This window comes from Cryptomeria japonica, chromosome 5 (genome assembly GCF_030272615.1).
Source record: "Cryptomeria japonica chromosome 5, Sugi_1.0, whole genome shotgun sequence".
NCBI classification, from domain to species: domain Eukaryota; kingdom Viridiplantae; phylum Streptophyta; class Pinopsida; order Cupressales; family Cupressaceae; genus Cryptomeria; species Cryptomeria japonica.
Genome location: NC_081409.1, coordinates 770037099 through 770049764, shown reverse-complemented (window position 1 = coordinate 770049764; position 12666 = coordinate 770037099).

The following is a 12666-nucleotide window of genomic DNA, read 5'->3' as shown; positions in this document are numbered from 1 at the left end:
AACTGCAGATACATCAATTGGTTTGGCAACCACATGTGCAACTGATCTTTGCCAACTCTCTAAACTAAACAACTTAATCAACCTTATAAACAAATCAATTAGGTCAGTAAAACAACATAAATCTAATTCTCATAGAGATTACAAACAAGTCGGTTCAAGTATGACCATCAAATTGCATAGAAATTTGTGCACATTAATCAAGAAAGTCTCAACCTCTCCTTGATCACCTCTTCATCGATCTCAGTAACTAATCACATTCTTTGCATTATATGCAATACATTTTTCTCATTCCCTAGAAAAAAAACCATTACAACAACATGCCAAAAACACTTGAAATTGTCTTCATACAATAATCATATATGTCATAATCATTACCGCTCATCATCAGATCATAAACCAACATAACCAATTCACCAAATTTAATCAGTTAGGGTTTAACAAAAACAATAGGTAGGGTTTTACCTTTTACCGATTACCAGTTCAACTCACAAACTTATATACTAGTTTACAATTTCCTTCACTTAGCTCTTCCTACCAGTTATAAGATAATATCAACAATACTATTACTAGTTAATTGACATCAATGACACCATAACATATCATTAATGCAATCTTCATGCAAATGCCAACAATGGACCCATAGCACAATCCTTATGATCATGACATACCTTCAAGTGAAGAAACCAAGCTCCCTCTTAATCTTGAAGGCATGGTAATTCAAGAATATCTTGAAGAGAAGCATCAACATGATTAAATATCCTAATAGAATGAATTAACATGTAAAATAATTTATCTCTTTATTGACTAGACTTTCACCATTGACAACATATGCCAAGATATTGCCAATCTATGATCAAATTTAATCATAGTGTAAAGCTACTAAACATTCTTTAAATGTAAAATTGTTTTCCATTATTTGAATAAAATAGAGTTAGTTGTGCTTGATCATATCAGAAACCTAAGGCCAGTGTATGACTTCAAAAAACCTTGACAATCTAACATTTTACAAAATCCATAAGCAAGGTATATAAGCCAAATTGTCTTTCTAGCCAATGCGTAAAATTAGATATGAGTATCAACCACTCACAAGGATACACATTTTAGTTGAGCAAAAGCATATGATCAAAAGTCAACTTCAATAAGTTAGATACCTCATCCATCTTAGGTTTCATCATCAAGAATACTTACTTCACAAACATGTAATAGACAGTATGCTCAAATTGAAGAGATAATATCACAATGAATATTATGTGAGGATAGTGAAATCCATGACAAGAAATGCATTAGAACTAAAGGAAATTTTCTATGCAAGAGGAGAAGAGAAAGGTTATAATAAATGTATAACAAAAAACATGAGAACTTTTATGAAGACCTGATAAGATCCAAGTGTTACACAGTCCCAATCCTACATGCCAACCTTATTAGAGAATACAATCTATATGATATTAGGAGACACACCAAGGTAGTATGTAATGCCAGAGTAGTAAGACTATTAAGCATTTTAATATTTAGATAGAATATGATGCATCTGAACTATGCAGCAAGTATCACCAGAAGAAGATAGTAAGTTCATCCTTGGGCATAGATACTAAATAGGATGACTAAGACATCTTATATTCCTAACACACCAATGTTTAGATGACATTGTATGTTTTCAACTAAAGTTCCATATTTCTAAATCTCCTATTAATTTATTCATATTTCAATCTTCCTATTTGTGCTTTTTGCTATATCCATCATAATACTCCTAGTTTTATATATGAATACACTTGCTGAAATTTTAAGTGCCAATGATCTATTTAGATCAATGCATCAATTCGGATCATTACATATTCATAGAAAACCATATCAAATAGGTTGAGAGATAAACACTCAAAATAGAGAGTAGGGCATAACCAAATACTAACTTCAATAATTCAAATTGGATTAGAATAAATTCTTAACACAAGATCTAACTAGGGTAGTTGTTACAAACCCTAGGAAGATAGCTATGCAACCCTTAAAGGAATAAAAGGAATACTAAGATCTGAAAACAAGTGCACAAATAGACATATGAAAGCACCCTCAGATGAAGTAGTTAACAAACAAGATAATCTTGTGCACTAGTTAAGACACCAATAACAATAAGGCAATCATATGCAAATCTCCAAACCAAGTGGACCCTACAATCGAGAATACAGGAATGAGAACACCCAAAATCTTATTCTTTATATCATCTCATTGATGCCTTGAATTTGTCAAGCTGACATTGCTATTGAACTTTCTAATTCACCATAGACTTCTTCAACCCTAATCTGCAAAAAAGAAGTACAGGTTCTTCCTTCAAGATGTTAAGCCTTATAGAAGCAACCTGTCTCTGATACAATGTTGAGACATGGACCAAGTAGGACTCAAACCCAGGAATTTCCATACACTACTGGAGTGCTCTACCATTGATCTACTGGCCCCTCTTGGACCAGTCCATCATCAGTCTGGGTTTGGCTTATTTCCAACACCAACAAATATTTCTCCTAAAAAGAAAGGTCCACCGGTTGTGCTTTTTTGGTCATCACCATTTCCAATCTAGTCTGCATCTGTGACAACTTTTAAATAAAAATTATCATTGTAAGGATACCACAAACCATAATCAACTGTTCCTTTCAAATACCTAAATATCCCTTTTACCACTACCATGTGTGTCTCCTTAGGATCTATTTGAAATCTTGCAACCAACCCAACATCATGTGTAATGTCTGGTTTACTATGAACAACATAATGCAACTTTCCAATCATAGACCTGTATTCTTTCTCCTCCAAATATAGTGAATCATCTTGTTTTGACAATTTACAAGCTGTCACCATTGGAGTAACAACTAGTTTACAATATTCCATGCCAAAAGTTTTTAAGACTTCTTTTACATACTTAGTCTGATAGATAAATATTACATTCTCCATTTGTTGAATCTATAAACAAATAAATAATTTTATCTCACCAATAAGAAAAATATCAAATTCTTTCTTCATTTCATCTGCAAAATACATACACATGTCATCATTTCCACCAAATATTATATCATCAACAAAAAATTCAATAACTTACATTTTGTATCCATCAATCTTCAAATATATGTTATTGTCTTCACTAGTTCTCTAGAATCCTATCTTGATTAGATGTGCATACAATATTTCAAACCATGCTCTAGGAGCTTGCTTCAATCCATATAGTGACTTGTGTAGTTTGCAAAGAATATTTTCATCTTCACTTAATGCAAAACAATCTGGTTGTTCTATATATACTTCTTCAAAGATACCATTCAAAAAAACTGATTTAACTTCACATATCTAGGTATAACTAGTTCTGGTATAGAAGTCTCTTCTTGATCTTGTTCTTCATCTTCATCTTGATCATCTATCGGTTAAGCATCACAGAATGCACTGATCCGCTCAACATCTTTATGAACTTTTGGTTCAATAATCACAATTTTTTGATCAACATCTGCTTCATCAGAACTGTTGGTATCATCATATTTGTTCACAAACCTCCATAATCTGCTACCAAATTTAATCAAAGTAGCAGTAAAAAAATCTTCAATGTTTCTAAATTTCTCGAGATGTTCTCTTAACAATACTAAGTGAAAATATGAAACTATCAAATAACTTTTATTTGCCTTTAACTAAACCGGTTGAACATACCCTAATCACTGTTCAACTCTAAAACTTGATACCAACACACATATCATATTCAGTCTACTAGTTTAGTCACAAAATCACTTCTTAACAACATTATGTATCAAAGTATGCATATTTAACTTACCACATACCTTCTAGGGGGTCCAAAAATGGATCTGACAATATGTTCCCCCTAAGCCTCATACATTGCTTATTTTTCCAGTGAAGGATTCTCCACACTATGTGAGGAATTGGAGTCCTTGAACAATATCTCCTCACTTTTCTTTTTCCAAATCTTTTTCGTATCATTCCTATTTTCCTCCACATTTACTTTCTTCATTCCTTTCTGATCAACAAACTGATTAACTGGTTTGTTCATTTTAGCTCTAGAAAGCATTGCAAGGTGTCCCGATTTGTGACAATGTAGACATGTCATTCCAGATGCTCTACCAGTTCTTCTTCTTCAATTTATAGCTACATGTCCATAGTTATGAAAAATAGTGCAAATGACATTCAATCTGTTCTCCATTTCATAAGGACCGGTTCACATAAGGTCTCTTCTAGGTAGGGTTTATCCAGTCATAGTATGATCTCTGACATTCGCTATTAGACCTCTTACCCATGTAAGATCTCTAATTGTTAACTCTAGACCTGCACTCAAAATATCTATGCCTGTACTTGTTGCAATTGTAGCAATATCCATTAAAATTACTAGGCTTATATCCATCATATGTATGAGGTCTATTACCATTAACATCACTAGATCTATTTCTACAAACATTAGTAGTATGACCTACCTTATGATAGTTAAAGCATTCTAGTTTGTAGGCTCTCTTACTGGTGTTCTTTTTATTCTTTGTTGTAGATTTGGCTTCATGCAAGGTGTCCTTGGTACCTGATGGTTCTCCTTGTTCAAAGGTTGTGTATCACAAGCCATGTGTATCTTTGTTTTGCCTTTGTGACTGAATATTCTCATCAAGGATCGCAGTGCTCTTGTTGTATTTAGCCAATATCTCATTAGCATCAGCCAACTCCTTAGTAAGATCTTCGTTTTTTTTCATAAGACTCTTTAAGAGACATAGCCATGTCTAGATCAATTTTCACTTCCTCTTTTTCCTCTTTTTCCTCTCAAATATGTGCATGCAAGGTACTAATATCTTGGTTACAGTTAACAATCTCATGCTCCTTATCTCTTATTATGTCTTCAGCTATTCTTCTGGCTTCCAACTCTTAGCTCATCTTGATAGTTAGAGCTTTCAGATCTCTCCTTACATTTTCCTTATCATCATTAAGCTTTTCCACCTCATTCACCAACGCATCAATGTTTGCATCCTCAGATGAACTATTTTCACTAATCTCATATAGTTGTTCAACTAGATCTCTTCTTTTATCCAATGAAGCTTTATACCTGACCCATAACTCACCTAGGGATTCTTTAGATTTTGCAAGCCTATTTGAAAGCTCCCTGTAACTCATATCTCTCTTGTTATCCTCAAGGATCTTTACCTGAAGTGATTAAGCTTCCTCACACAGAGGACCAACGCTCTGATACCAATTGTTCTTTGTGAGGAACTAGCTATTACTGAGAGGGGGGTGAATTAGTAATAACAATAAACTTTAAAACATTGAAAACCACAAAAAACTTCTTTCAAAACAACTCATAAATAGTACCGATAATAATTGAAATCATACTGCTAATCAGATTTATCAAATTGTTCTTCTAAGTGTTCATCAACATGCATGTAATAGAAAGATATCAACTAAACACATAAGAAAAATCAACACATGAACACTAGGATTTTCAAGTGGAAACCCAAATGGGAAAAACCATGGTGGGAATTGGTACCCCCAAGATATTTGCACTCTTTTGGAATGCACATTGTTAGGAGCATAGCTCGGTTAGGAGGTTGAAAATATGCCTAGTTAGGAACAAACCCTATTAGGAGTACCCTGATTAAGGGATTTACCTCAGCCCTATTATGAGTTATACTCTCTTATGAGTAACCTTGTGAAAGGATTTAGAACCCAAGCTAATGAGTCACCCGGTGAAGGGATTTATGAAATTAGGCCTCTCAGGACCTACCCAGTTAAGGGATTTTGAGTGTGTTGTAACTGTTAGGGAACAACATATGTATGATCTAAAAATATAAATTTTTTCTTTCTTGTACATATCCTTTTCTACTCTAGTATTCTCCTCTCTTGCAGACACACACACTATTTCAGCCACTCACTCTTCCTTCGATCACCGACATAGTAAATCATCATATACTTACCATAAATAGACTTTACAACTTAGCTAGTTAAAAAAACCTAACCTCATACTAACATTTACATCATAGATCAACAAAGATCTTTACAAATCATTACAGATCATCATATGGATTATTACAATTAATTACAAATAGATAACAGTCATTGAATGATCATCGCACATCGATCTGATACACTTCCAAACCCTTAGCTTATTCTACTAAGCACTTCACTCATTCCCAAGAAATTCACTCCTTGATCATGCCAAAACTAATGAATACTAAGAGGGAGGGGTCAATTAGTATACCAAAAAACACTGCACTTAAGCACTTAAACAGTCTAAAGATAAACCGGTAAAATAGTTTAACAGACAGATCGGTTATCACACATGAAAACCAAAATGCAAATAAAGCATTCACCCACAAAAGAAATACAACCATAACACAAGATATTTGATGTGGAAACCCAAATGGGAAAAACCACAGTGAGATGGAACTCACAAGTCACTATTTGCAAAATAGAAACCAGACCGGTTAAGGTCTTACAATGTTCTTCACAAGAATAGATCCTATTAGGAGTCTCAATCTCTTTTAGGAGATAAGTCTGATTAAAGACTACCTTGCTAGAGGATTTTAGATTCACAGAGGTGAACCACCTTGTTAGAGGATTTTACAAAAGGCTTTTGGGCCTACCCGGTTAAGGGTTACAAACTTGTCAAAGATGTGAGTAATCAACAAGTGTTTGATCTATCTAATAGCACAGACTACTTGGATAGATCCTTGATAGCTCGTTCTTAATGCACTCCTACATTATTTCAGTCTTCTAAACATTCATATTCTTTCCAACTCCTCAACCACCTTAAACCCTAGCAACACCTTAAACCCTTTTGACAACAACCTATAAACCCTAGACATGATGTCCTTTTAAAGGAATCTGATTTCATGTCGGTCTAATAGGATTACATTTCAATTTCCTAGGTTCAATGAATCTAGACATGCTCAGTAACATGACACAAAAAGCACCGCTAGTGTGTCGGCACTGTTAGACAATCGGTGGATTGGTAACTCATCACAGAGTATTACCGGTTCATACAAAATACCGGTTGCCGGTTTATCAAAAATGAAGACTGGTAAGAATGTGTTATGCCGCTTTGCTCCCTTGTACTGCTTGAGATCTATGAACCGCTTGGGGTTGACATGCCGCTTTAGACCAGGAAACACATTCTCCAAAACATCAATACTCTAAAAGACTATAGTACAACATATCTACAACATACCAGTAGGAACAAATATCGGTTGTGCTCTAACTCATACATATAAAGAGGATCTTAATGTAAGTGTGTGTCCATCAATGACAATCACAACATGAACATCAAAAATGCCAACAATCTCCCTCTTTGGCATTGATGGCAACACTTAGGAAAATAAAATTTTGACATCTAAGTGTTTTACAACAAAAACATGCCATTAGCAAAATTTCTCCCCCTAAGCATATACACTATCCCTTAATTAATACAATGTATAAAAATTTTGCATACAGAGCACAAAAATTGAGATATCAGAGAATATAGCATATATCAAAGCATATAGCAAAATTTTAAGTACCAGATACTTCTCCCCCTTTTCCAACAATGACAAAGTACCGCTAAACAACCCTTTTTCCATTTGATATAAAAATAATAAAATTTTATGACAATAAGGGATAGTACTTGTCAAAAACAGATTTATAGTCTTGCAAGAATTGCTTCGTTGATAGAGACCAGGACTCATGTAGGGAGGTGGCCACTTCTTTCTTTGTTTGCATCTAGGAGACCTGTTCTTCCATGGCATCAACTGTTCTCATCTCCTATGTAATTGTCAAGGCATCCAGGTTCAAATAACACTTCTGAAGAATTTGTAGATGTGGAAGTAAAACCAGTTGTAGCTCCTACAAATCTCTAGACCATGTGCTGATCTCTTGCTCCATTTTGGCTGACTGGATATGAAACCGGTGAACAGTTTTCCCATAAGTTGTGAAGGAATCATAAGGTGGCTTGAATGTGCTCAAGTAAGACTTTAAGTCTATTTGAAGCTTTTTCTTCTGAGCTAGCACATCATCATAGAATAGATGGGGTTGGTAGATTTTGCTAAGTAGCAGATTTCCCTCATCCAAAGCGTCCCTTATATCCTTTTGGTCTTTCTACAGTTTAGACCAGAGCTCATTCAACTTCTTTACCAGAGAAATGTTAAGAGCTTTTCGATGCCCTTTCTTGACATTTGCCTTAGCTGCTTCTTCCAAGCTCTACACTTGATCATCCACTACTATGCATAGTAGCTTAAGCTTTACTAGTGATGATTTAGTGTTGGGAAGATTTGTACTGGGTAACAAACAGTTAAGCGTGTCCATAGCCGCTTGAATTATATCCTGCTCCTTCTTCCTTCGAATGATTTCAAGGCACTCTTGAGCAACCTTGATGCTCTGCATTAGCTCCGATTCACTTGCAGACTGGAGATCTATAGGATTGGAGAGGTCAGCTAGTTTGGCTTGAATCCCAGTTGCCTTCGGAGTCTCCATCTAGGTGCTCTTCGCCACTTCTCCTGCCTTGTCCTCTTCCACTTTTTTCTTCTCCGCTTCTCTCCTCTTCTCTGCTTCCTTGTCCTCCTCGGCCTTTTTCTTTTCTGCTTCCTTCTTCTTCTCATGTTCCTTATCCTCCTCTTCTTTCTTTTTCTTTTCATCTTCTTTCTTATTTTTCTCCTCTTCATCCTTCTTCTACTTCTCCCCTTCATCTTTCCTCTTCTTCTCCTCTTCATCTTTCCTCTTCTTCTCCTCTTCATCTTTCTTCTTCTTCTCCTCTTCATCTTTTTTATTTTTCTCATCCTCATCCTTCTTCTTCTTCTCTTCTTCATCTTTCTTCTTTTTCTCTTCTTCCTTCTTCTGCTTCTCTTCATCCTTTTTCCTCTGGTCTGCCTCTTCCTTTGCTGCTTCCTGTCTATCCTCGGCTTGCTTATCAACCAATTTAGCTTGTTGCTTCTGTCCTATTGACTCAGATGGTGTCTCCTAGGTAACATCCTCAGCATCCAAAGCATCAACATCAAGGGTGTCGATTGGTTCAACAACCAGATTTCCTTCATCATCAAAAGCTTCATCCGGTTTGGATATAACCAGTTCTTCTTCTGCTTGTCGGTTGGCCAAACGTGCTTTGTGAGTTTGGACAGTGATTTGCATAAACAGATGGGTGTCCTTTTCGACATCAGCAACTCTACCTTCTAACAACCAAAGTCTTCTTTTTCTAGTGAAGAAGAGTCCTTTATTTAGATCAATAACATCATATAATTCAGAATTTGACAGGTCGAGAAAGTATTGTGCAAAAACCTTCTCTCTAATTTCCTGTTCTTTCTCTATGGCAATGCGCCATCTATTATCTAATGACATATATAAAGAATCAAGTATCCGAGACTTAATGTCTGAGGGCGACTGGTCATTACTACATAGATACTAAATTATTTCATTTTCAACTGCTTCCTTTTCATCCTCATTGAAGTCTTCAAAACACTCAAGTAAATCATTTAACGCTTTTCTCCTAATATTCTTTATTGTTCTTTGACAATGTGTCAAAGGTTTATAGGAGGAGATATCTATATTTACCAGTGTAGATGATGCCGGTTCATTCTTGGTCTTCTTCTTTTCTTGACGTGTTTTCTTTGGCTTTTCCTCAGACACAGTTTCCTCTGAGTCTGGAGAGGTGTTCCTTGTCTTCCTCTTTCTCTAGAACACTTTAGCTAGTGCAGCTTCTAGTTTCTTCTTAGCTGGTGACCGCTTGGTAAGTTTTGGGGTTGCAGTAGTAACCAGTGCAGATGCTACAGGCACCGCCTTTGCCTTCTTCACTGCTAGTTCTTTGTCTTTCACTACTGGTGGTTCCTCAGCTGGTGCTATCCTCTCTAGCTAGGTTCCAGTTCTCTTCACCGTAGGATCAAGGGGTGAGCCAATAAGGGTAGAGGCATACCCTTCTAGCATGTTGTACATCACCTCATAGCCCATTGGCTCCACTTCTTCCTATCTAGGCTCAACAGCCTTCATTATGCATTGGTCCACCTTGATGATGAAACAGACATCATCTTCATATTTCTTGATGATATCACCTGAGATCCTCATCCTTTGGCTCATTTTTCATCTGAACTCATCAAAATACTTGTTCAAAACTTCAAGATAACTGGTTCCCACTGCTTGCAAACTTTCCTTTATCTGTTTGGTAACCAGTTGGTCCACAGAGCAGTGAATGTCTCCCACTCCTGGGAAGTATCCTTGAAAGTAAAAGAACAACCCAACCAATAGTTGTCCAAACTTGAACCTTAGTGTATTATCTTGTTTGATTGACTTCAGATTTGACAGGAGTTGCCTCTACATGCCAGTACATAGATCGAATGATGCATCCTCCTTTATCATCCGGTAAGCGGCATTTACTGCTGTAGTAGATACAGAGTTGATTCTGCTAGCAGAGAATGTTCGGTAGCCTATCACCATGCAAGAATACTTAACTAGATCATCCTTGATTGAATTTATAGTCATGCCTCGTGAGTCGCTCACTGAACCGGTGAGCCTGGACATTTCAGACATGCTAACCATCCTTAGGGTTGGTACTTCCCCTGTATTGCAGAAACTAGTGACTACATGAATTGCCTATGGCGTGATATCATGCGTCCTCTCCAGGTACATTTTGTCACCATGGACTCTGCTCAAAATAATCCTTATATGATCCTCTGTAAAGTCTTCCAGGAAGTATACAACATTATGGAGTTTCTTCTTCTCCAAGATACTATACTCCGGTTTGATTTTCTTATCCTTTCCACAAACTAGACCTAGTTGGGAGTGGATGGCTAGAGACCCTAGGTCTTCAATCTTGCAATATATGTAGTCAGAAATTCCCTCTTCTACTATCAATCCAACTGGAACCTGTGATAGGGCATTATACTTTGACTTCTATTGAATAAAACTTTCAGACTCAATAGATGCACTAGAACTGGTATGAGATGCGGAAGCCATTGTAGAAATTTTGAGAACTCGAGAAATACCTTTTATAACATGCAAATTTAGGGCTTTCCGATTCTCCTTCACTCCTCACTTCGTCAATAGCTGAATCATCGATTTGTGTTCTCCACTTGGCCATTTTCTATTTGAATTTGAATCTCCTTTGCCATTTTTCAATTTCTCAAAATCTCAGCTCAAATTGCCTTTTCATCACTCTTCTCTTTGAAAAACTTTTCTTCGCTTGAAAATTGATAGTGAGAAATGATTTCAAAAATGCTTTTAAACATATTCCTCACCTACTACATTAATGCTCCTCTATTAGGGCATAAACCCTAGTTTTGCCTTTTTACCATTTCCGGTCTTCTGCCAAGCGATAGGTATCACATACCAGTTAAGGTCTTTTTTGGGTATAAACTAGGGGTTCAAAAACATTTTGCCGTTTGCTCCCCCTAAGCCTTTTGAAGCTTAGTTTGTCGGTTCTGATATTTCCATACTAGGTGTAGAAACCGATTCCTCTTCCAACATTACCGGTTTCCTCTTCCAGGTTTTGTTCATGTTCTCTTGAACTGTTTTAACATCAATTCCTCCTTCCGGAGTGACTAGTATATCATCAGATATACTCTTTCTTGATCTACATAATCTAGCAATGTGACCTGGTTTGCTGCAGTGATAGCAAACCAATCTAGGTGCTCTCCAAGGTCCATAGTTCATGTTTCCATTCTTTCTTTTGTATGTAGCAGTAGTGTGACTATGACCGTGCCAAATCCAATAGTTTGCTCTCCATCTGGTTGCTAGTTGATAGCCACTATTACCTGACTGATGGTTATAAGCATTAAACTGGCTGGGGTTTCGATTCACAAAAGATTCTGGACCATCTCCTTGGGTCCTTTGAGGATATCTTCCGGTGTTGTTCATGACAGACCTGCATTCAGATGCTCTATGCCCAAACTTGTTGCATGCATAACAATGACCATTGAACTTATTGGATCTAGGTACATTGTTAATAAAGTAAGGAAAATTATTGTAGGCTTTGCTCCTACACACATTGGCAGTGTGTCCTTCTTTAAGACAGTTAAAGCAAACAGGTTTGAATTTTTGCTTACCTTTTCCTTTGAATGTCGGTTGCTTCTTTGATGTTTCAGCATTTTTTCCAGAGGTCTCACCTTCCTCATGACTAGAATAACCAAGTCCATTGGTATTCTTGACTGGTTTGGCAGATTCAAGCTTTTTCTCTAGCTTGATAGTACTTTTTCTGAACTTAGCAAGTATTTCCTTTGACTCAGAGAGTTCTTAGGAAATAGCAATATTTGTTTCCAACAGGTTTTCATTCTTAGAGATGGCAGTGTTCATTTCTCCTTGCATGTCTTCCTTTTCCACCTTGCTTGCATGGATTTGAGCATTTAGGGCACTCATCTCTTGTTTCAACTTGGAGATCTCAAAATCTCTTTCTTTCACTAGGTCTTCAGTTTTTCTCTGGTTCTCAAGCTCTTGACACATCTAGATAGTCAGTCCTTCCAACTCCTTTCTCAAGTTGGAGTTTGATTCATTCAACTTATTTACTTCTGCAATTAGGGCTTCCATGTCTACTTCATCTGTATAACTATTTTCAGATAGCTCCATCATCTTTTCTGCATGTTCTCTCCTTTTTGCTTGAGATGCCTTGTATTTAACCATAAGATCATCATAGGCCTGCTCAGACTGAGTGAGTCATTGAGTAAGTTCCCTCAAGGTGTATTCCCCCATATCTCTTTCCAAGTGGTTAAA